The sequence below is a fragment of the Oreochromis aureus genome, linkage group 12, assembly GCF_013358895.1.
Source record: "Oreochromis aureus strain Israel breed Guangdong linkage group 12, ZZ_aureus, whole genome shotgun sequence".
Taxonomy (NCBI): Eukaryota; Metazoa; Chordata; class Actinopteri; order Cichliformes; family Cichlidae; genus Oreochromis; species Oreochromis aureus.
In genome coordinates, this window is record NC_052953.1 from 33,918,072 (window position 1) to 33,945,061 (window position 26,990).

At 37.8% G+C, this 26,990-nt stretch overlaps 1 long non-coding RNA gene across 1 annotated transcript; it reads left to right on the plus strand.

Annotated features, from left to right (window-relative positions):
- The first annotated feature begins 8,952 nt into the window (after positions 1 to 8,952).
- Positions 8,953 to 9,670, plus strand: LOC120443116. The gene is made up of 3 exons (XR_005615153.1): positions 8,953 to 9,292; positions 9,409 to 9,512; positions 9,611 to 9,670. It is a non-coding gene; the product is annotated as an uncharacterized LOC120443116 (long non-coding RNA).
- The last annotated feature ends 17,320 nt before the right edge of the window (positions 9,671 to 26,990 follow it).

Genomic DNA, 26,990 nt, shown 5'->3' on the forward strand with positions numbered 1-26,990 from the left:
CCTTTGAACAAACTGAACAAACAAAGAAAACTCTACGGTTTGATTTCAAAACCGTGTCTTTCCTGCTCTGCCTGTTCTCTCTTCTAAATTTTCTCTCTACCTGTTTTTCACTCTTGGCTTGCTGCTGAAAAATGCCAAGCCATTAAAGCAATAAAGAGTGCATATATTGCCTCTACCTGAGAACAAACTGAACAAACAAAGAAAACTCTAATTCACGGTTTGATTGTGATTTCCCAGCCGTGTCTCTCCTGCTCTGCCTGTTCTCTCTTCTAGATTTTCTCTCTACCTGTTTTTCATTCTGGGCTTGCTGCTAAGTTGTGCCAAGCCAATAAAGACAGTACATAATATTCTCTCGACTGAAGAACAAACTGTCAAATGAAAGACAACTGTTTCAGACAAATAAAAACTGAAATATAAAAACAAAGACAACATCTCCTGGTGTGTGCCACTCTTATCTTGTGAACATATTTTCTGAAGACTAAGAAACACTTGCAGGTGTGTGAAAATGCCAAGGAAGCAGAAAAAGTCAAAAGCTGCAAAACAACGCTGGAAGAAGTTCCATGAGATTCACAGTGTACCAATATGTGAACAAGCTGAGTGTGATTTTCCTCAGAGCTCTGCAGAAGACAGTGTGTCTACAAAGACCAATTCTGACAGTGTCAAACAGGCAGGTCAACATGTTCCTGCACATGTACAACAGGTATCTTATGCTGATGCTGTAAAGAGTGGACTGCAGCATGAATTTAGTGAACAACATGAGGTGTCAAGTGCCCCACAGGTGGGTTATGCTGATTTGTTGAAAAGAGGCCATCACAGTGATGTGGCAGGACCATCTCATGCAGAAAGAGTGAACTTTGAAAACCAGCCCTCTGTAACACATGTCTGTGCATCTCACAGCCAGGCACATCCTAAATATGGAGACTCCAGAAACCACCAGTGCACATGTAACTCACTCACATTTCTTGCATTCCTTCATGAGAATGAAAACATGACTACAGCTGACCTTAATCTGGTCTTGGATAAAGGTGATGTGATGTACAAAGAGGCAAAGAAAAGATTCCCCAAGAGTATTCATTTGGCAACCGATGAGCTGCCAGACAAAGTTTATGCTCGCAGGTCTATGTATCATGTCGACATGACACAGCCTTCCCGGTATGGGACATTTGAAGAACCTCCAGAGGAAGCAGTAGATACCTTTCTCAGCTTAGAAGCAGGACTGAGCTGCCTGTTGTCAGATGTGCATTATGCCTTACTGATTATGAGTGGATTGTGTATTGCAGTGTTCAGATCCACATCAGGCGAATATGGGTTCTTTGACCCACACTCCAGAACACCCAGTGGTCTTTCTCTACTACTACAGTCACGTAATCGTGGTACAGCTGTGATGCTGAAATTTACACTCCTCAGTGACATGATTAAGAGGCTACAAGATTCTTATCAAATGATGGAGATATCACCCTCTTGTAACTATGAGCTGAAGCCTGTGCAGTTCTACAGTATGAGCACAGTCAACCTGAGTGATACTATCACAGACACAGTCTGCAGACCAACAGCTGCCACTGCTGTGGCATCTACTCACGCTGATACAACTGTTGATGAAGCAAACCCCTCTACTCCAAGGAGAAACACAACCACTGGTCTGACTGAGAACATCTTTTGTCAAATGTCCATTTGTACGCCACTGGTGAAACAAAAGAAGTCCACATGACTCAGTTCACATCATATGAAGATCAGAATGAACCTCCTAATATACCAACTGAAGAACTATGCAGTGAATTTAATTTCTTTCCATCGAATGATGCTTTTTCATGTCAATCAAATGCTGCAATAAAAAATGTTGCTGCCTGTGATCTTTCTGATATAGTTTTACAAAAACTGAAAAAGTTAATAAACAACAAAGGCACAAAATGAAAAGAAGATTAATGGCATCAGAGAAACCCAGAAATCAGAGAAAAGAAAACCAAAAAGGAAAGAACGACAAAAAAATATGCTTCAAATAAAGAGTACAAAGAAAAGAAAAAATCTTGCACAAGCGAGGCATATAAAAACAATCCTGAAGTTAGACAGAAACAACAACGGTATGTTAAAAGACGTTACTGTGAGAATGCAGAATTCAGACAGAAACAACAACAGTATGTTAAAAGACGTTACTGTGAGAATGCAGAATTCAGACAGAAACAGCAACAGTATGTTAAAAGACGTTACTATGAGAATGGAGAATTCAGACAGAAACAGCAACAGTATGTTAAAAGACGTTACAGTGAGAATGCTAAAGTTAGACAGAAACAAAAACAATATATTAAAAGACGTTACTATGAGAATACTGATTTCAGAGAGGAGAAAAAAGCTATATCACTAAAAGGTATCGAGAAAGCCCAGAATTCAGAGAGAGACAGAGATCTCGAGTGACTCAGCGTTATGCACGTGACAACGCATTCAGAGCAAGACACAAACAACTAATGAAACAACTAATGCGAGACAGGTATCAAAGTAATCTTGCATTCAGGATTATGCACAACATGAGATGTGCCATGAAAATAAAAAGGAAATACAGATGGGTGAACAGACAAACCCAAGAGAGTGACAACAGTGTGATCAATGAGGCCATATCTGTGTTCAAATCACATATCAAAGTTGGACCATCATACCCATGTACTGTATGTTTCAAGGCTTCATTTCCAAACCAAGTACGACCCTGCATAAGGTCAAATTATGTCAAAAACCCACATGTGGTTGCAACATGTTTGACAGGAAGGTTTGTTCATGTTTGTGATGAAAACTGCAGAAATGAGCAGTGCAATGTGCCTGATGAGAGAAAGAGAGAGTGGATTTGTCACACCTGCCACAATCATCTTAAAATGGATCCATGCCAGTACTTGCTGTTGCCAATAAACTGGATCTTGCTGATATTCCAGCTGAACTGTCTGATCTCAACATCCTGGAGAGGCATCTCATAGCCAAGTGCATACCATTTGCCAAGATTATTCCTCTTCCCAAAGGCAGACAGAGAGCAATTAGAGGAAATGTGGTCTGTGTCCCATCAGAGGTACAGGAAACTGTTGAAGCATTGCCTCGATTAAGAATTAATTCTCAGGTCATGAGAGTAAAACTGAAGAGACGCTTGTCGTACAAAGGTCATCAGCTGTTTCAGACTGTAAGCTGGTCTAAACTTGTGCAAGCACTGCATAAACTCAAGCAGATTCATCCACAGTATAAGGATGTGAGCATCAGAGATGATGCTGAGCTGTGTGATCCAACACTTCCTGATGAAGATGATGAGGATGATGATGATGAAAACATGAATGAGGACGATTATGATGAGGCTGATTTAATGGAAATTGACAGCTGTGAGAAAAATGCACTATGTGAAGCACAAAATAAAAATGAACAGGATATTGACATGTTATCCTGTGATGGTGAACAACCACATGAGCAGATGAGAGATGATTCAGAGCAAGAAGATGGACTGACTAATGGTGGTTTTGCACTCGAGTCCTGTTTGCAGCCCCTGATGTGGCTGAGGAGATATTATGTTTCAGTGAAGGAATCTACTCTGTTGCTCCTGCAGAGAGAAACAATCCAATAAGTTTTTCAAAACACCTAAACTGGAGGCCATGGCCTTCCTGTGCAGTTTCCTACAGGCCAAAACACACTTGATGAAAGAAGGCTGATCAAAGTATCCCCAGTGGGTATTTCAAATCAAGACTTTTCTGCATTGATGATCGTTTTGCCAAAGACACAAACTATTTGTTCTTTGCACAGTTTGTGACTGAAATACACTTGGCTACTTCCAGCATGACAATCCAGTTAAGGAAGGCAAAGCCTCTGACCAGAGATGGGAGAAAAATAACCTCAGGCATGTTACAAGATAAACATGAGGTGGAGAAACTGGTGCGAAATAAAGATGCAGTGAGATTCATGCAGCCTCTGAGAGGAACCCCAGCCTATTGGGAGAAAACAACAAGAGATCTTTTGCCATGATCAGACAGTTGGGAACTCCCACGTTCTTTTGCACATTTTCAGCTGCTGAAATGCGCTGGCCTGAAGTGATTGAAGCAATAACAAGGCAGCAAGGTGAACAAGTGAACTTTGAAGGACTCGACTGGTCAGCAAAGTGTGACATCCTGAGAAGCAATCCTGTCACAACAATGCGCATGTTTGACAAGAGAGTTGAAGCATTATTCAGAGATTTACTCTTATCTCCTGCAGAGCCACTTGGCAAAGTCATTGACTACTTTTACAGAGTCGAGTTTCAGCACAGAGGAAGCCCACACATACACTGCCTCCTGTGGGTAGAAGGTGCTCCTGTGTTTGAGGAGGATGATGAGCAAACTGTTGTGGATTTTATAAACAAATACATCACAGCTCAGCTGCCTGATCCACATAAACAACCTGAACTTTACAAGAAAGTTACAGAAGTGCAAAAACATAGTAAGAACCACACAAAGACGTGCTTTAGGAGTTTAAGCTCCGGTGCCGTTTTGGTTTTCCCAAACCACCCTGCAATGACACAATGATCACAAGACCCAGTGAGGATGATGAACTGAGGTAGAAACAGCAAAGAACAAGCTCAGACCACTGAACCAGCTACTGAATGAACCTGAAACTGCTTCCATGAGTTTAGAGCAGCTCTTGGCAAGATGCAAGTTGACGCATGCAGAATATGAGCGATACCTGAATAAAATGAACACAAGGAGTACGATCATACTAAAGCGTGATCCAAAAGACTCTTGGATAAACAGCTATAATCCACATCTGCTTGAAGCCTGGAACAGTAATATCGACATAAGCTTTGTTCTAGATGCTTTCGGCGCAGCAAATTATTTAATGAAATATATATCAAAAAAGAGGGCGGGCTATCTGAGTACCTGAAAACTGTCATTGAGAACTCCCATAAGGACAGTGTAAATGAGTGCGATGAAATGAGAGCCGTCATGCAGGCATATTCAAAGAAGCGAGAGATCAGTGCGCAGGAGTGTGTTGCTCGTGCATGTGGTCTTCACATGAAGCAATGTTCACGTGCTGTAATATTCATACCAACTGATGATAATCCAGTGAAAATGAGTCGTCCCCTGTCAGTTCTGGACAACACAACACCTGAGTCTTCCAATGTTTGGATGACATCTTTGAATGACAAATACAAAGCCAGACCTGAAACTCCAGAGTATGAGGAGATGTGCATGGCAGACTTTGCTGCTACTTGCAGGATTGTCTATGGCCAACAGACAAAAGGTAAAGATGTTTTGCCCTTCTCAATGAGATGGGATTTGTGCAAAGGCGCAAAAATGATAAGCCTGCTGTCATCAGATTTCACCGCTGCTCACAAGAAAAACATCCAGAGCAATATTACGGAAGACTGCTTAAACTGTACCTTCCTCATCGTTCAGACCATGAACTGAAAACACCATCTTTGCCAACCTATCAGGCTTTCTATGGTGCTGGCTGTGTACAGCTACCAGGTACTGACCATCTTGAATACGTGCAACACATTGTCAAAAGAAACAGAGAAAATATATGAGAAAAACAGTGAGGAGATCGAGAGCGCTGTTGAGGAATATGAGCAGAACAGAGGTGTGACTGACGAATGGTGTAATCTGGCACCTGAATCAGATCTCGTAAGGTTGCCACTTGTTGAACAAGAAAGAGAGCAAGACAATGAAAATGAACAGGAAGATGTGCCCGACTACAGCCGTCAGGCTGATGCTTCAACAGAAGTCAGAGCCATCAGGGAACCCCCTGCTATTGATCCCACATTGTTACGTCAGATGTTTCAGAATCTGAATAAGAAGCAAGCCTGCATATTTTATGCAGTTAGAGACTGGTGCATTAAAAGAGTCTGTGCTCTGAATGTGGAGCAGTTTTTCTTTTATATTAATGGTGGTGCTGGAACAGGAAAATCACATCTTATCAAATGCATCTACTCAGAAGCATCTAAGATACTGAGCAAAGTGCCCAGATATGCAGACGACGTTGATATATCAAAACCCACTGTCCTGTTAACTGCTTTCACTGGGACTGCAGCATTTAACATTTCTGGAACAACACTGCATTCTCTTCTCAAGCTCCCTAGAAGCTTAAAACCTCCCATTCAGGGACTTGGCAATCAGCTGGATGAAGTCAGATCAGAACTTTTGAATGCTGAAATAATCGTCATTGACGAAGTGTCTATGGTGTCAAGACATCTCTTTGCATATGTAGATGCAAGACTCAAACAGATCAAAGGGACTCGGAGACCCTTTGGAGGCATGTCAGTCATTGCTGTTGGAGACTTCTATCAGCTACCCCCAGTGCGACAGTCTAAACCTCTCTGTGTGCACGACCCGTCCGAGATCGACCTGTGGCGGGAGCATTTTCAGATGATCACTCTGACTGAGATTATGCGTCAGAAAGATGATGTTGTCTTTGCTGAGATGCTGAACAGAATCCGTGTGAAAGGAAAGTTGGATGTGCTTTGCGAAGCAGATAGAAATTTGTTGTCACAGGCCATAACTGAACCAGCCCGTTGTCCGACTGATGCGTTGCACATATTTTTGCAACTAATAAAGAAGTGGATGCGCACAACTCTGCAACACTGGCTCTGCTCCATACTCATATCATTGACATCCATGCAGACGATTATAGAAAGGATCCTAGAACTGGCAGAATGGCACTACAAGACAGACCATTCAAAGGAGGTAAAACGAGTTACCAGACACACTGAAAGTTGCAGAAGGAGCTCGTGTCATGCTCACCAGAAACATTGACATACAAAATGGTTTGGTTAATGGAGCTTTTGGAAAACTACTTAGAGTAGTTCACTCTGAAAATGACCAACACATCATCAAGCTTGGACTTAAAATGGATAATGAGACATCTGGAAAGAATAACCGCACACCAGCAGGCGACATGGTGTACATTGAGAGAGCAGAGGAGAATCTAAAGCAGAAAGGAGTGGTACGAAGACAGTTCCCAGTGAAGCTGGCCTTTGCATGTACAATACATAAGGTACAGGGTATGACAACCACATCAGCTGTTGTCTCTCTTAAGAGCATTTTTGAGCCCGGCATGGCCTACGTAGCTGTCAGCAGAGTGACGTCTCTCAGTGGACTGTATCTTCTTGATATGGAGGAGAAAAAAATATTCACCAACCCAGAAATCACTGCAGCGCTTGAGAACATGAGACAAGCCAACCTTGATGACATGATGCCTCTTCTACAAGTGAGACAAACACTGAGCAGGTCAGACGTTTTCACCATTGTTCATCATAACACAGAGGGACTGCCAGCTCACATTAATGACATCAAGAGTCACCATGAATTGTGTCTAGCAGATGTTTTGTGCCTAACAGAAACACACCTGCGGGGCTCTTTTGTCGCAGAGAGTCTCCACTTGGAAAATTACAGTTTGTTCAAACGCAACAGACACCTGTCCTACACAAACTTTCCCCAGATGGCAAACAGAAGTGGTGGTGGAGTTGCTGTTTATGTGAAAAGTGACATTCAAGTGCATGAAAAACAGTACATCCATAATGTAACTGACCTTGAATTTCTGGCTTTAAAGGTTGAAGCACCAGTCAGTGCACTGATTGCAGTTGTGTACAGACCTCCAGACTACACTCTGAGGCCATTCCTGAAAAACCTGGTAAGCCTATTAGACTCATTAGAGATCATGGACTGTCATCCCATCATAGTGTGTGGTGATTTTAATGAGAATGTTTTATCCAGTGCAAACAAACCAATCCTGGAGCTGTTTGAGTCTAGGGGATATGCACAGGTCATCACTACCCCTACCACAGAGAAGAACACACTGCTTGACCTAATTTTCATTTCTCAGCCAGAGCGATGTCTCCATTCTGGAGTCATGAAGACCTACTATAGTTACCATGACCCTGTATACTGTGTATTGTCCTGTGATGATTCATGATCTAGATCTTTGACTACAGTAAGTAATTTCTATATTTTTGAATGACTTAAGAAAGTAGAGCGATATTTAAAAGTTGACTTAAGAAAAATGCCCTGCATTGCAGTATAATGTTTGAATTTTTACATAAAATACAATTAAATGAATTAAATAATGATATCAGTAAAATATGACAATTTTATTTATTACAGAAAATCTAAAAATCAGTAATCTATGAATGTCAGAAAAATCAAATATAGCAGTTTAAAACGAACAGTGTAGGCATATCCTCTCTGCAGCCAGGCTTCAAAATCCTGCCAGGCTGCCCCAGTCTCACTGTGGCTGGGAGGGAGGGAGGGTGGACCAGAGGATTGCCCACACAACAAATAAATGTTCAACAGCTTCTTCATTGTTTCTGAGAGAACAACACAGACTAACGTTTGCTTTTAAAAAAAAAAAAAAAAGAAAAGAAAAAAAAAGAAAAAGAAAAACCTAATTACAGCAATAATGACAGTTAAGCCAGTTTATCTGTGCCTCTATTTTGAAATAATATTTACAAAAATGTTATTGATTTCAGTTTGTTATAATCTTTAAACTTTTTCAAAAGTATATGATTATATTTTTGGACAAATCTTACGATGAAACATACATTTTTATGAGCTTTTTTTATCATGTTTCAGCCAGTGCATTTATCAGGGTGGGTCTGGGTTGATAAATGCACTGGCTGATAACTGCACATTTCTGGCCAGAAATGTTTCAGCAGTGTTACATATGCACTACATATGTTACACTTGCTTTTTGTTACCAGCTGATACCCTACATTTGTATAGACATTGGATGGTGTGAGGCTGGGGAGTTGAGTGGAGTGGGTGGGTGGGAGTTGAGTGGGCAGGTATGGTGGGAGGTTGTTAGGCTTCTTTCTTTTCTTTTTTTTTGTTAAGAGAGACACAGTCCTCCTGTGTCTTCTCCAAGCTTCACATGTACAATCCAACAGTGTGAAGCACATAGCAGCCAGAAACTGTAATGCCACAGATCAGAGAGGCTTCATCATCACCATCTTCGCCAGACGATCAGAGCGTGAGACTTCACATCTAGAAGTCCTCCTTCTAGCTTGTCCCACAAGCAGTCGGTGAGATTTACTCACAACAAAAAGGGTTAATGACATTATTTCCATGAAAACGTATTAATTCTTTGTAAAGTGTTTAAATTGTGTTTTCACTTGACCTTAGGAGTGTTATTTTGAGTGTATTTTAATATCTGTACTCAGGTGTTTCCCTCTGTGATCCATCCCCTTCAGAGCTGAGACACTCAGGACTGAACAGACTGCACAGTTTCTGTGACCGAGCCTCCAAAACATCTTCTTTGAAACCACACATGATAGAAGGGCTTTATATTTGCAGCAGCACTACTAAAGGTATTCAGTTTATTACAGGATGTGTTTGTTTCTTAGGACCAGCTCCAAGCGCACACTACCTAACATATACACCTTTCTGTTCATTACAAACCAACTACTCTGGATCATATGGCCAGTTGGCAGGAATGTTGCTGCAGGAAAACATCCCTGGAGATCACCATCATTGCCAGACTGACTGTGCCTCCTCTGTGCAGTGTCAAGATCCTCCCTAAATGAGTGTGTAAGTTAACATTTTCATTATTTTATTCCCTTTGACAAGTATCACCGGTATTTACATTTACAACTACATATGTTCCTGTTTTCTGCTCTTCTTTAAAGTCCTCAGCTATCCTGCTTCTGTGCTGCTTGCCACACATCAAACACTGGCCGGATGACAGGGAGGATCCACTCTGAAGTCACTGGACATGATGAGGATCATATGGGACTTTATAGTTTCACAGAAACGTTGTGCTCTTTGATTACAGGTTTTAAATGGACATAATGACTGCCTCTCTCTGATCAACAGGCTAAAGGATTGTTTTCATTGTTAGAGCTCTGTACAATGTATGCTTATTTAATATTTCATCACAGAGCAAACCTTTATTTATTTAACATATTTTTATTTTGTTTTACTGTTGAATTAACTGTGGGGATTTTTTTAAGTGGGCACTCAGGATGTCATATGACCAGAAATGTGGTAACTGGAATTCTACAGTATGTTAAAAAAAATCTGCTAAGAACAAAACACACACAAAAACCCCCAAGAGAACTCAAATTCGTTCCATGTAATCCAATCTAAAACATTTTAAACTGCTGAACAGCAACACAAACAGTGTTAAAGAAACAGTGTTAACAGAATAATTATGATGAGTTTGTACCAAAGTTTCAGGTCACATGGCACACCTAGTGTGTGAAAAGGGGTATCAGCTGGTAAGTATAGGTTTTTTCATATTTGTGTCCTTAGAGTTCAGATAGATAAAGCCTTGTGTATAATAATTAGTCATAACCACAACTCAAAGTCAGGGACTAACTAAATCTGTGACTTTGTGTCTGAGCCCAGGTTAAAACACTGTGTTAAAAAGCATTTAGTGGCATGGCTGAACAATGCTGTAAACTAATGATACTTATTTATCCATGTTCACAAAAAGGACTAATGTGTTTATTTGATTATTTTTATGTGTTAAACTGTGTTACCACCTTAGGCTTTCATTTGAGTTTACTCAAAAATCTCTATACAGTTCTCTTTTACCACTGTGTGGACACTGTTTACAATAAAACATAAAAAAGAATGAGTAATAAAAAGATGTGTAGACAGATCAGTAGATTAAGTAGACCAATAGAAACAGCTGTTCAGCCATGTTCTAAGAAACCAACACAATTTAAAAGGTTCAGGATTGTGGTTTTAAAAGTTGAATTTTCATGTATTTCATATGTTGCTTATTATTTTTATTTGGTTATTTAATTTAGTTATTTTTATTTATTCTCCTGTGAAGTGTTTAACAAAAATAGCTACTTTAATTTCAATTTTATTTGTTTATTATTTGGTAATTTGTTCTTTAAGAATCGAGTCTGTGCCAAAAACTAAAGTTGAACAGACACATGACAGGATCAGATTATTAACACCTTAAAACATTGCAAACGTCTCTTTTAAAATGATTTTTATTCTATTTCGAAAAAAAAAACATTTGTTGAATTAATTTAAGTCCTTTTCAGAAAGAAGCTGTACAATATGACTTAAGATTTTTATGTTATTTTCTATGACATACAAAACAAATTGATGTACGTAATACCATTAAACATGATATACACATGTGTATATGTCTGAAAAACATTATGCTGTATATTAAAGCTTGTGTTTTCTCCAGAATGTTTGTTCATCTTTTCAGTTCAATTCAACAAATTTGTTTTTACATTTTATTTTATTATTTTTTTATGAATTAGAGATTTATAATACATAATTCCACTCTTTAAGTGATTAGAAGAATATGAACTTTTGTTATTCATTCAGAGGTTTTCTGACTAAATTTTCTTTTGTCATTACTCATCTTTTTCTAATTTATATTTTAAACATGTTCAGCTATTTTCCAACTTCTTCTGTGTGAAAATCAGCTTTCAAAAGTTCTGCACATTTGTTTTCAGGTTAAAGATTCTGTATTTTCCAGCTAATTCAACATTTTTAGCTTAATATTCAGCAATTAATTCATTTCAGTGCATACATTCAGATTCAAGCATTCACACTGCAGTTTCTTCAGAAAATGCACTTTCTAGTTATATTTTATTATATATTCCGACGTTTTTGTACTGTATCTCCTTCAAAACCGTTCAACTTAGAAAACCATTCAAACACCGTTAGATTCCTCTTCTTTTGGACATGACTGCTTCTATTTTTCTCATTTTTAACATTTATATTTTTAATTTTATTCAACTTTTTTCAACAAAAATTTCCCATATATTTCAATGGGGAGACCTTTCAAATCCTCATTCAACTTACTCCTCTTTAAACTGTATCTACTTCCACATACATTGACATAGAGCCACCATTCAAACTTTAAAACGAAGACAAGACATTCAACTATTCAACTTGTATTTATCTTTTCAATATCTATTATACTTTTCTTCAGTTCCAGTTTAAGTTTCATGATGTTTTTTCAGCCGTTTCAGAGTTTATAATGGGTGTGTATGGGACGGAATGTTGGGGCTAGAGTGAGACAGCTCAACTGCTAGAGTGAGAGAGAAAAAAATAAATCTTAAAATATTTTTAAAACTGCTGCTGTGTCCACGGTGTTTGGTCTACAGGTATGATTTTACTCTCAAAACGTAGCCATCGCTGTCCTCTTTCATCCAATGTGTTTACTATTGTACTAGGTGTTATGGTTCTTTCATAAATGTCACCAATGCACAGCCTCCTCCCTCCAACTCCTCCATAGACTCTAATGTTAAAATGGCTCAGAAGGTTCGTTTGAAAACCAGAAGTACAGGCTGTCTTTACACTGTCACCACGTCCATATAATAAACTCCACAAGCATGAAAACTGAGAATTAGGTAGACTGGACATTGCTGTCGCTCACGGTGAAAGAATTTTGTCAATAGGACCTGTACTTTTCATTTGGGAGCGATTTGTTTCGACCTGACTTTTCTATTCATTTTAAGCAGCAAAAGTGAGGTGCATGTCTGTGCGCGTGTGTATGGAGCCAGTGGGTGCAGTCACTATAGCAACCAGGCTCACACCTGCCTGCCTAATGAGCTCTGTCTCTCACTCTGCCAAGAATCATCTTAAACACTTCTCTTTCAACTGCTGCTGTGTCCACAGTGTTTGCTCTACAGCCATCATTTTACCCTCAAAACGTCGCCATCGTTGTTCTCTTTCCAACACCGTGTCTTTCAAATCTCAGAGATGTAAAGTTTTTAAATTGTGTGGATCCAAGTGGAGGGATCACATATTAGTCATTCAGTGATTCAAAGAATATGAACTTTAAATATTCATTCAGATGTTTTCTGACTCTAAATTTTCTTTTCTCATTTCTTATGTTTTTCTAACTTACAATTAAAACATTTTCAGCTATTTTCCAACTTCTTCTGTGTGGTTGTCAGCTTTTAGCAGTTCAGCACTTTTGTTTTCAGGCGCGAATTTCTGTATTTTTCATCTCATTCAACATTTTTAACTTAAAATTCAGCAATTAATTCATTTCAGTGCATAGATTCAGATTCAAGCATTCACACTGCAGTTTCTTCAGAAAATGCACTTTCTAGTTAGTGTGAATGCTTGTAAAAGCATTCACAGTATTGTTCTTCTAATTAGTGTGAATGCTTGTAAAAGCATTCACAGTATTGTTCTTCTAATTAGTGTGAATGCTTGTAAAAGCATTCACAGTATTGTTCTTCTAATCTTTATTATTATTATTATATCATATTCGTGACGTTTTTGGCATCTATCTCCTTCAAAACCGTTCAACTTAGAAAACCATTCAAACACCGTTAGATTCCTCTTCTTTTGGACATGACTGCTTCTACTTTTCTCATTTTTAACATTTATATTTTTAATTTTATTCAACTTTTTTTCAACAAAAATTTCCCATGTATTTCAATGGAGAGACCCTTCAAATCCTCATTCAACTTACTCATTTTCAAACTGTATCTACTTCCACATACATTGACATAGAGCCACCATTCAAACTTTAAAACGAAGACAAGATATTCAACTATTCAACCTGTATTTATCTTTTCAATATCTATTATACTTTTTCTTCAGTTCCAGTTTAAGTTTCATGATGTTTTTTCAGCCGTTTCAGAGTTTATAATGGGTGTGTATGGGACGGAATGTTGGGGCTAGAGTGAGACAGCTGAACTGCTAGAGTGAGAGGAGCCAAAAATTAATCTTAAAATATTTTTAAAACTGCTGCTGTGTCCACGGTGTTTGGTCTACAGGTATGATTTTACCCTCAAAACGTAGCCATCGCTGTCCTCTTTCATCCATTGTGTTTACTATTGTCCTAGGTGTTATGGTTCTTTCATAAATGTCACCAATGCACAGCCTCCTCCCTCCAACTCCTCCATAGACTCTAATGTTAAAATGGCTCAGAAGGTTCGTTTGAAAACCAGAAGTACAGGCTGTCTTTACACTGTCACCACGTCCATATAATAAACTCCACAGGCATGAAAACTGAGAATTAGGTAGACTGGACATTGCTGTCACTCACGGTGAAAGAATTTTGTGAATAGGACCTGTACTTTTCATTTGGGAGCGATTTGTTTCGACCTGACTTTTCTGTTCATTTTAAGCAGCAAAAGTGAGGTGCATGTCTGTGTGCGTGTGTATGGAGCCCTGGCTCAGTCACTATAGCAACCAGGCTCACACCTGCCTGCCTAACGAGCTCTCTCTCACTCTGCCAAGATTCATCTTGAACACTTCTCTTTCAACTGCTGCTGTGTCCACAGTGTTTGCTCTACAGCCATCATTTTACCCTCAAAACGAAGCCATCGTTCTTCTCTTTCCAACAGCGTGTCTTTCAAAGCTCAGAGATGTAAACCTTTAAAACTGTGTGGATCCAAATGGAGGGATCATGTTTTAGTCATTCAGTTATTCAAAGAATATGAACTTTTAATATTCGTTCAGATGTTTTCTGACTCTAAATTTGTTTTTCTCATTTCTTAGGTTTTTCTAATTTACATTTAAAACACTTTCAGCTATTTTCCAACTTCTTCTCTGTGGATGTCAGCTTTTAGCAGTTCAGCACTTTTCTGTACATTTCTGTAATTTTGATCTCATTCAAAATTTTTAACTCAAAATTCAACAATTAATTCATTTCAGTGCATACATTCAGATTCAAGCATTCACACTGCAGTTTCTTCAGAAAATGCACTTTCTAGTCTTTATTATTATTATGTCATATTCCGTACGCTTTTTTTTGGCATCTATCTCCTTCAAAACCGTTCAACTTAGAAAACCATTCAAACACCATTAGATTCTCTCTTCTTTTGGACATGACTGCTTCTACTTTTCTCATTTATAACATTTATATTTTTAAAATTATTCAACTTTTTTCAACAAAAATTTCCCATGTATTTCAATGGGGAGACCCTTCAAATTCTCCTTCAACTTAGTCCTCTTAAAACTGTATCTACTTTCATATACATTGACATAGAGCCACCATTCAAACTTTAAAACGAAGACAAGACATTCAACTATTCAACTTGTATTTATCTTTTCAATATCTATTATATACTTTTCTTCAGTTCCAGTTTAAGTTTCATGATGTTTTTTCACCCGTTTCAGAGTTTATAATGGGTGTGTATGGGACGGAATGTTGGGGCTAGAGTGAGACAGCTAAACTGCTAGAGTGAGAGGAGCAAAAAAATTATTCTTAAAATCTTTTTTAAAACTGCTGCTGTGTCCGCAGCGTTTCCTCTACAGGTCTGATTTTACCCTCAAAACATAGCCATCACTGTCCTCTTTCATACAATGTGTTTACTATTGTACTAGGTGTTATGGCTCTGTCATAACTGTCACCAATGCACAGCCTCCTCCCTCCAACTCCTCCATAGACTCTAATGTTAAAATGGCTCAGAAGGTTCGTTTGAAAACCAGAAGTACAGGCTGTCTTTACACTGTAACCACGTCCATATAATAAACTCCACAGGCATGAAAACTGAGAATTAGGTAGACTGGACATTGCTGCCGCTCACGGTGAAAGAATTATGTCAATACGACCTGTACTTTTCATTTGGGAGCGATTTGTTTCGACCTGACTTTTCTGTTCATTTTAAGCAGCAAAAGTGAGGTGCATGTCTGTGTGCGTGTGTATGGACCAACTGGGTGCAGTCACTATAGCAACCAGGCTCACACCTGCCTGCCTAACGAGCTCTGTCTCTCACTCTGCCAAGATTCATCTTAAACACTTCTCTTTCAACTGCTGCTGTGTCCACAGTGTTTGCTCTACAGCCATCATTTTACCCTCAAAACGTCGCCATCGTTCTTCTCTTTCCAACAGTGTGTCTTTCAGAGCTCAGAGATGTAAACCTTGTAAACTGTGTGGATCCAAGTGGAGGGATCACATTTTAGTCATTCAGTGATTCAAAGAATATGAACTTTTAATATTCATTCAGATGTTTCCTGACTCTAAATTTTCTTTTCTCATTTCTTATGTTTTTCTAATTTACAATTAAAACATTTTCAACTATTTTCCAACTTCTTCTCTGTGGATTTTAGCGTTTAGCAGTTCAGCACTTTTGTTTTCAGGCGAAAATTTCTGTATTTTTCATCTCATTCAAAATTTTTAAGTCAAAATTCAGCAATTAATTTATTTCAATGCATACATTCAGATTCAAGCATTCACACTGCAGTTTCTTCAGAAAATGCACTTTCTAGTCTTTATTATTATTATATATTCCGACGTTTTTTGGCATCTAACTCCTTCAAAACCGCTCAACTTAGAAAAACCATTCAAACACCGTTAGATTCCTCTTCTTTTGGACATGACTGCTTCTACTTTTCTCATTTATAACATTTATATTTTTAAAATTATTCAACTTTTTTCAACAAAAATTTCCCATGTATTTCAATGGGGAGACCCTTCAAATTCTCCTTCAACTTAGTCCTCTTAAAACTGTATCTACTTTCATATACATGGACGTAGAGCCACCATTCAAACTTTAAAACGAAGCCAAGACATTCAACTATTCAACTTGTATTTATCTTTTCAATATCTATTATACTTTTTCTTCAGTTCCAGTTGAAGTTTCATGATGTTTTTTCAGCCGTTTCAGAGTTTATAATGGGTGTGTATGGGACGGAATGTTGGGGCTAGAGTGAGACAGCTCAACTGCTAGAGTGAGAGGAGCAAAAAAATTAATCTTAAAATATTTTTTAAAACTGCTGCTGTGTCCACGGTGTTTGGTCTACAGGTATGATTTTACCCTCAAAACGTAGCCATCGCTGTCCTCTTTCATCCAATGTGTTTACTATTGTACTAGGTGTTATGGTTCTTTCATAAATGTCACCAATGCACAGCCTCCTCCTCCAACTGCTCCATAGACTCTAATGTTAAAATGGCTCAGAAGGTTCGTTTGAAAACCAGAAGTACAGGCTGTCTTTCCACTGTCACCACGTCCATATAATAAACTCCACAAGCATGAAAACTGAGAATTAGGTAGACTGGACATTGCTGTCGCTCACGGTGAAAGAATTTTGTCAATAGGACCTGTACTTTTCATTTGGGAGCGATTTGTTTCGACCTGACTTTTCTGTTCATTTTAAGCAGCAAAAGTGAGGTGCATGTCTGTCTTGGCGTGTGTGTATGGAGCCAGTGGGTGCAGTCAATATAGCAACCAGGCTCACACCTGCCTGCCTGCCTAACGAGCTCTCTCTCACTCTGCCAATATTCATCTTAAACACTTCTCTTTCAACTGCTGCTGTGTCCACAGTGTTTGCTCTACAGCCATCATTTTACCCTCAAAACGTCGCCATCGTTGTTCTCTTTCCAACACCGTGTCTTTCAAAGTTCAGACATTTAAAATTTTTAAACTGTGTGGATCCAAGTGGAGGGATCACATTTTAGTCATTCAGTGATTCAAAGAATATGAACTTTTAATATTCATTCAGATGTTTTCTGACTCTAAATTTTCTGTTCTCATTTCTTAGGTTTTCCAAATTTTAATTTAAAAAACTTTTCAGCTATTTTCCAACTTCTTTTGTGTGAACATCAGCTTTCAAAAGTTCTGCACTTTTGTTTTCAGGTTAAAACTCTGTATTTTCCAGCTCATTCAACATTTTTATTTTTAACTTAAAATTCAGCAATTAATTCATTTCAGTGCATACATTCAGATTCAAGCATTCACACTGCAGTTTCTTCAGAAAATGCACTTTCTGTTAGTGTGAATGCTTGTAAAAGCATTCACAGTATTGTTCTTCTAATCTTTATTAGTGTGAATGCTTGTAAAAGCATTCACAGTATTGTTCTTCTAATCTTTATTATTAGTGTGAATGCTTGTAAAAGCATTCACAGTATTGTTGTTGTAATCTTTATTCTATTTTATTATTATTATAGATTCCCGACGCTTTTTGTACTCCTACTCCTTCAAAACCGTTCAACTTAGAAAAACCATTCAAACACCGTTAGATTCCTCTTCTTTTGGACAACACTGCTTCTATTTTTCTCATTTTTAACATTTATATTTTTAATTTTATTTAACTTTTTCAACAAAAATTTCCCATGTATTTCAATGGGGAGACCCTTCAAATCCTCATTCAACTTACTCATTTTTAAACTCCTACTACTTCGACATACATTGACATAGAGCCACCATTCAAACTTTAAATCGAAGACAAGACATTCAACTATTCAACTTGTATTTATCTTTTCAATATCTCTTATACTTTTCTTCAGTTCCAGTTTAAGTTTCATGATGTTTTTCACCCGTTTCAAAGTTTATAATGGGTGTGTATGGGACGGAATGTTGGGGCTAGAGTGAGACAGCTCAACTGCTAGAGTGAGAGGAGCGAAAAAATTAATCTTAAATATATTTTTAAAACTGCTGCTGTGTCCACAGTGTTTGCTCTACAGGTATGATTTTACCCTCAAAACGTAGCCATCGCTGTCCTCTTTCATCCAATGTGTTTACTATTGTACTAGGTGTTATGGTTCTTTCATAAATGTCACCAAAGCACAGCCTCCTCCCTCCAACTCCTCCATAGACTCCAATGTTAAAATGGCTCAGAAGGTTCGTTTGAAAATCAGAAGAGCATGGTGTTTTTACACTGTCACCACGTCCATATAATAAACTCCACAGGCATGAAAACTGAGAATTAGGTAGACTGGACATTGCTGCCGCTCACGGTGAAAGAATTTCGTCAATAGGACCTGTACTTTTCATTTGGGAGCGATTTGTTTGGGCCTGACTTTTCAGTTCATTTTAAGCAGCAAAAGTGAGGTGCATGTCTGTGAGCGTGTGTATGGAGCCATTGGGTGCAGTCACTATAGCAACCAGGCTCACACCTGCCTGCCTAACGAGCTCTGTCTCTCACTGTGCCAAGATTCATCTTAAACACTTCTCTTTCAACTGCTGCTGTGTCCACAGTGTTTGCTCTACAGCCATCATTTTACCCTCAAAACGAAGCCATCGTTGTTTCTCTTCCAACAGCATGTCTTCCAAAGCTCAGAGATGTAAACCTTTAAAAGTGTGTGGATCCAAGTGGAGGGATTACACTTCAGTCATTCAGTGATTCAAAGAATATGAACTTTTAATATTCATTCAGATGTTTTCTGACTCTAAATTTTCTGTTCTCATTTCTTAGGTTTTCCAAATTTTAATTTAAAAACTTTTCAGCTATTTTCCAACTTCTTCTGTGTGAACATCAGCTTTCAAAAGTTCTGCACTTTTGTTTTCAGGTTAAAACTCTGTATTTTCCAGCTCATTCAACATTTTTATTTTTAACTTAAAATTCAGCAATTAATTCATTTCAGTGCATACATTCAGATTCAAGCATTCACACTGCAGTTTCTTCAGAAAATGCACTTTCTAGTTAGTGTGAATGCTTGTAAAAGCATTCACAGTATTGTTCTTCTAATCTTTATTATTATTATATTTTATATATATTCCGACGTTTTTTTTGTACTGTATCTCCTTCAAAACCGTTCAACTTAGAAAAACCATTCAAACACCGTTAGATTCCTCTTCTTTTGGACATGACTGCTTCTATTTTTCTCATTTTTAACATTTATATTTTTAATTTTATTCAACTTTTTCAACAAAAATTTCCCATATATTTCAATGGGGAGACCTTTCAAATCCTCATTCAACTTACTCCTCTTTAAACTGTATCTACTTCCACATACATTGACATAGAGCCACCATTCAAACTTTAAAACGAAGACAAGACATTCAACTATTCAACTTGTATTTATCTTTTCAATATCTATTATACTTTTCTTCAGTTCCAGTTTAAGTTTCATGATTTTTTCAGCCGTTTCAGAGTTTATAATGGGTGTGTATGGGACGGAATGTTGGGGCTAGAGTGAGACAGCTCAACTGCTAGAGTGAGAGGAGCAAAAAATAAATCTTAAAATATTTTTAAAACTGCTGCTGTGTCCACGGTGTTTGGTCTACAGGTATGATTTTACTCTCAAAACGTAGCCATCGCTGTCCTCTTTCATCCAATGTGTTTACTATTGTACTAGGTGTTATGGTTCTTTCATAAATGTCACCAATGCACAGCCTCCTCCTCCAACTCCTCCATAGACTCTAATGTTAAAATGGCTCAGAAGGTTCGTTTGAAAACCAGAAGTACAGGCTGTCTTTACACTGTCACCACGTCCATATAATAAACTCCACAAGCATGAAAACTGAGAATTAGGTAGACTGGACATTGCTGTCGCTCACGGTGAAAGAATTTTGTCAATAGGACCTGTACTTTTCATTTGGGAGCGATTTGTTTCGACCTGACTTTTCTATTCATTTTAAGCAGCAAAAGTGAGGTGCATGTCTCAGCTGTGTGTATGGAGCCAGTGGGTGCAGTCACTATAGCAACCAGGCTCACACCTGCCTGCCTAATGAGCTCTGTCTCTCACTCTGCCAAGAATCATCTTAAACACTTCTCTTTCAACTGCTGCTGTGTCCACAGTGTTTGCTCTACAGCCATCATTTTACCCTCAAAACGTCGCCATCGTTGTTCTCTTTCCAACACCGTGTCTTTCAAAGCTCAGAGATGTAAAGTTTTTAAATTGTGTGGATCCAAGTGGAGGGATCACATATTAGTCATTCAGTGATTCAAAGAATATGAACTTTAAATATTCATTCAGATGTTTTCTGACTCTAAATTTTCTTTTCTCATTTCTTATGTTTTTCTAACTTACAATTAAAACATTTTCAGCTATTTTCCAACTTCTTCTGTGTGGTTGTCAGCTTTTAGCAGTTCAGCACTTTTTGTTTTCAGGCGCAATTTCTGTATTTTTCATCTCATTCAACATTTTTAACTTAAAATTCAGCAATTAATTCATTTCAGTGCATAGATTCAGATTCAAGCATTCACACTGCAGTTTCTTCAGAAAATGCACTTTCTAGTTAGTGTGAATGCTTGTAAAAGCATTCACAGTATTGTTCTTCTAATTAGTGTGAATGCTTGTAAAAGCATTCACAGTATTGTTCTTCTAATTAGTGTGAATGCTTGTAAAAGCATTCACAGTATTGTTCTTCTAATCTTTATTATTATTATTATATCATATTCCGTACGTTTTTTGGCATCTATCTCCTTCAAAACCGTTCAACTTAGAAAAACCATTCAAACACCGTTAGATTCCTCTTCTTTTGGACATGACTGCTTCTACTTTTCTCATTTTTAACATTTATATTTTTAATTTTATTCAACTTTTTCAACAAAATTTCCCATGTATTTCAATGGAGAGACCCTTCAAATCCTCATTCAACTTACTCATTTTCAAACTGTATCTACTTCCACATACATTGACATAGAGCCACCATTCAAACTTTAAAACGAAGACAAGATATTCAACTATTCAACCTGTATTTATCTTTTCAATATCTATTATACTTTTCTTCAGTTCCAGTTTAAGTTTCATGATGTTTTTTCAGCCGTTTCAGAGTTTATAATGGGTGTGTATGGGACGGAATGTTGGGGCTAGAGTGAGACAGCTGAACTGCTAGAGTGAGAGGAGCCAAAAAATTAATCTTAAAATATTTTTTAAAACTGCTGCTGTGTCCACGGTGTTTGGTCTACAGGTATGATTTTACCCTCAAAACGTAGCCATCGCTGTCCTCTTTCATCCATTGTGTTTACTATTGTCCTAGGTGTTATGGTTCTTTCATAAATGTCACCAATGCACAGCCTCCTCCCTCCAACTCCTCCATAGACTCTAATGTTAAAATGGCTCAGAAGGTTCGTTTGAAAACCAGAAGTACAGGCTGTCTTTACACTGTCACCACGTCCATATAATAAACTCCACAGGCATGAAAACTGAGAATTAGGTAGACTGGACATTGCTGTCACTCACGGTGAAAGAATTTTGTGAATAGGACCTGTACTTTTCATTTGGGAGCGATTTGTTTCGACCTGACTTTTCTGTTCATTTTAAGCAGCAAAAGTGAGGTGCATGTCTGTGTGTGTGTGTGTATGGAGCCCTGGCTCAGTCACTATAGCAACCAGGCTCACACCTGCCTGCCTAACGAGCTCTCTCTCACTCTGCCAAGATTCATCTTGAACACTTCTCTTTCAACTGCTGCTGTGTCCACAGTGTTTGCTCTACAGCCATCATTTTACCCTCAAAACGAAGCCATCGTTCTTCTCTTTCCAACAGCGTGTCTTTCAAAGCTCAGAGATGTAAACCTTTAAAACTGTGTGGATCCAAATGGAGGGATCATGTTTTAGTCATTCAGTTATTCAAAGAATATGAACTTTTAATATTCGTTCAGATGTTTTCTGACTCTAAATTTGTTTTTCTCATTTCTTAGGTTTTTCTAATTTACATTTAAAACACTTTCAGCTATTTTCCAACTTCTTCTCTGTGGATGTCAGCTTTTAGCAGTTCAGCACTTTTCTGTACATTTCTGTAATTTTGATCTCATTCAAAAATTTTTAACTCAAAATTCAACAATTAATTCATTTCAGTGCATACATTCAGATTCAAGCATTCACACTGCAGTTTCTTCAGAAAATGCACTTTCTAGTCTTTATTATTATTATTATGTCATATTCCGCACGCTTTTTTTGGCATCTATCTCCTTCAAAACCGTTCAACTTAGAAAACCATTCAAACACCATTAGATTCCTCTTCTTTTGGACATGACTGCTTCTACTTTTCTCATTTATAACATTTATATTTTTAAAATTATTCAACTTTTTTCAACAAAAATTTCCCATGTATTTCAATGGGAGACCCTTCAAATTCTCCTTCAACTTAGTCCTCTTAAAACTGTATCTACTTTCATATACATTGACATAGAGCCACCATTCAAACTTTAAAACGAAGACAAGACATTCAACTATTCAACTTGTATTTATCTTTTCAATATCTATTATACTTTTTCTTCAGTTCCAGTTTAAGTTTCATGATGTTTTTTCACCCGTTTCAGAGTTTATAATGGGTGTGTATGGGACGGAATGTTGGGGCTAGAGTGAGACAGCTAAACTGCTAGAGTGAGAGGAGCAAAAAATTATTCTTAAAATCTTTTTAAAACTGCTGCTGTGTCCGCAGCGTTTCCTCTACAGGTCTGATTTTACCCTCAAAACATAGCCATCACTGTCCTCTTTCATACAATGTGTTTACTATTGTACTAGGTGTTATGGCTCTGTCATAACTGTCACCAATGCACAGCCTCCTCCCTCCAACTCCTCCATAGACTCTAATGTTAAAATGGCTCAGAAGGTTCGTTTGAAAACCAGAAGTACAGGCTGTCTTTACACTGTAACCACGTCCATATAATAAACTCCACAGGCATGAAAACTGAGAATTAGGTAGACTGGACATTGCTGCCGCTCACGGTGAAAGAATTATGTCAATACGACCTGTACTTTTCATTTGGGAGCGATTTGTTTCGACCTGACTTTTCTGTTCATTTTAAGCAGCAAAAGTGAGGTGCATGTCTGTGTGCGTGTGTATGGACCAACTGGGTGCAGTCACTATAGCAACCAGGCTCACACCTGCCTGCCTAACGAGCTCTGTCTCTCACTCTGCCAAGATTCATCTTAAACACTTCTCTTTCAACTGCTGCTGTGTCCACAGTGTTTGCTCTACAGCCATCATTTTACCCTCAAAACGTCGCCATCGTTCTTCTCTTTCCAACAGTGTGTCTTTCAGAGCTCAGAGATGTAAACCTTGTAAACTGTGTGGATCCAAGTGGAGGGATCACATTTTAGTCATTCAGTGATTCAAAGAATATGAACTTTTAATATTCATTCAGATGTTTCCTGACTCTAAATTTTCTTTTCTCATTTCTTATGTTTTTCTAATTTACAATTAAAACATTTTCAACTATTTTCCAACTTCTTCTCTGTGGATTTTAGCGTTTAGCAGTTCAGCACTTTTGTTTTCAGGCTTAAAATTTCTGTATTTTTCATCTCATTCAAAATTTTTAAGTCAAAATTCAGCAATTAATTTATTTCAATGCATACATTCAGATTCAAGCATTCACACTGCAGTTTCTTCAGAAAATGCACTTTCTAGTCTTTATTATTATATATTCCGTACGTTTTTTGGCATCTAACTCCTTCAAAACCGCTCAACTTAGAAAAACCATTCAAACACCGTTAGATTCCTCTTCTTTTGGACATGACTGCTTCTACTTTTCTCATTTATAACATTTATATTTTTAAAATTATTCAACTTTTTCAACAAAATTTCCCATGTATTTCAATGGGAGACCCTTCAAATTCTCCTTCAACTTAGTCCTCTTAAAACTGTATCTACTTTCATATACATGGACGTAGAGCCACCATTCAAACTTTAAAACGAAGCCAAGACATTCAACTATTCAACTTGTATTTATCTTTTCAATATCTATTATACTTTTTCTTCAGTTCCAGTTGAAGTTTCATGATGTTTTTTCAGCCGTTTCAGAGTTTATAATGGGTGTGTATGGGACGGAATGTTGGGGCTAGAGTGAGACAGCTCAACTGCTAGAGTGAGAGGAGCAAAAAATTAATCTTAAAATATTTTTAAAACTGCTGCTGTGTCCACGGTGTTTGGTCTACAGGTATGATTTTACCCTCAAAACGTAGCCATCGCTGTCCTCTTTCATCCAATGTGTTTACTATTGTACTAGGTGTTATGGTTCTTTCATAAATGTCACCAATGCACAGCCTCCTCCCTCCAACTGCTCCATAGACTCTAATGTTAAAATGGCTCAGAAGGTTCGTTTGAAAACCAGAAGTACAGGCTGTCTTTCCACTGTCACCACGTCCATATAATAAACTCCACAAGCATGAAAACTGAGAATTAGGTAGACTGGACATTGCTGTCGCTCACGGTGAAAGAATTTTGTCAATAGGACCTGTACTTTTCATTTGGGAGCGATTTGTTTCGACCTGACTTTTCTGTTCATTTTAAGCAGCAAAAGTGAGGTGCATGTCTGTGCGCGTGTGTGTATGGAGCCAGTGGGTGCAGTCAATATAGCAACCAGGCTCACACCTGCCTGCCTGCCTAACGAGCTCTCTCTCACTCTGCCAATATTCATCTTAAACACTTCTCTTTCAACTGCTGCTGTGTCCACAGTGTTTGCTCTACAGCCATCATTTTACCCTCAAAACGTCGCCATCGTTGTTCTCTTTCCAACACCGTGTCTTTCAAAGTTCAGACATTTAAAATTTTTAAACTGTGTGGATCCAAGTGGAGGGATCACATTTTAGTCATTCAGTGATTCAAAGAATATGAACTTTTAATATTCATTCAGATGTTTTCTGACTCTAAATTTTCTGTTCTCATTTCTTAGGTTTTCCAAATTTTAATTTAAAAACTTTTCAGCTATTTTCCAACTTCTTTTGTGTGAACATCAGCTTTCAAAAGTTCTGCACTTTTGTTTTCAGGTTAAAAACTCTGTATTTTCCAGCTCATTCAACATTTTTATTTTTAACTTAAAATTCAGCAATTAATTCATTTCAGTGCATACATTCAGATTCAAGCATTCACACTGCAGTTTCTTCAGAAAATGCACTTTCTAGTTAGTGTGAATGCTTGTAAAAGCATTCACAGTATTGTTCTTCTAATCTTTATTAGTGTGAATGCTTGTAAAAGCATTCACAGTATTGTTCTTCTAATCTTTATTAGTGTGAATGCTTGTAAAAGCATTCACAGTATTGTTGTTGTAATCTTTATTCTATTTTATTATTATTATAGATTCCGTACGTTTTTTGTACTCCTACTCCTTCAAAACCGTTCAACTTAGAAAAACCATTCAAACACCGTTAGATTCCTCTTCTTTTGGACAACACTGCTTCTATTTTTCTCATTTTTAACATTTATATTTTTAATTTTATTTAACTTTTTCAACAAAAATTTCCCATGTATTTCAATGGGAGACCCTTCAAATCCTCATTCAACTTACTCATTTTTAAACTCCTACTACTTCGACATACATTGACATAGAGCCACCATTCAAACTTTAAATCGAAGACAAGACATTCAACTATTCAACTTGTATTTATCTTTTCAATATCTCTTATACTTTTCTTCAGTTCCAGTTTAAGTTTCATGATGTTTTTTCACCCGTTTCAAAGTTTATAATGGGTGTGTATGGGACGGAATGTTGGGGCTAGAGTGAGACAGCTCAACTGCTAGAGTGAGAGGAGCGAAAAAATTAATCTTAAAATATTTTTTAAAACTGCTGCTGTGTCCACAGTGTTTGCTCTACAGGTATGATTTTACCCTCAAAACGTAGCCATCGCTGTCCTCTTTCATCCAATGTGTTTACTATTGTACTAGGTGTTATGGTTCTTTCATAAATGTCACCAAAGCACAGCCTCCTCCCTCCAACTCCTCCATAGACTCCAATGTTAAAATGGCTCAGAAGGTTCGTTTGAAAATCAGAAGAGCATGGTGTTTTTACACTGTCACCACGTCCATATAATAAACTCCACAGGCATGAAAACTGAGAATTAGGTAGACTGGACATTGCTGCCGCTCACGGTGAAAGAATTTCGTCAATAGGACCTGTACTTTTCATTTGGGAGCGATTTGTTTGGGCCTGACTTTTCAGTTCATTTTAAGCAGCAAAAGTGAGGTGCATGTCTGTGAGCGTGTGTATGGAGCCACTGGGTGCAGTCACTATAGCAACCAGGCTCACACCTGCCTGCCTAACGAGCTCTGTCTCTCACTGTGCCAAGATTCATCTTAAACACTTCTCTTTCAACTGCTGCTGTGTCCACAGTGTTTGCTCTACAGCCATCATTTTACCCTCAAAACGAAGCCATCGTTGTTCTCTTTCCAACAGCATGTCTTCCAAAGCTCAGAGATGTAAACCTTTAAAAGTGTGTGGATCCAAGTGGAGGGATTACACTTCAGTCATTCAGTGATTCAAAGAATATGAACTTTTAATATTCATTCAGATGTTTTCTGACTCTAAATTTTCTGTTCTCATTTCTTAGGTTTTCCAAATTTTAATTTAAAACTTTTCAGCTATTTTCCAACTTCTTCTGTGTGAACATCAGCTTTCAAAAGTTCTGCACTTTTGTTTTCAGGTTAAAAACTCTGTATTTTCCAGCTCATTCAACATTTTA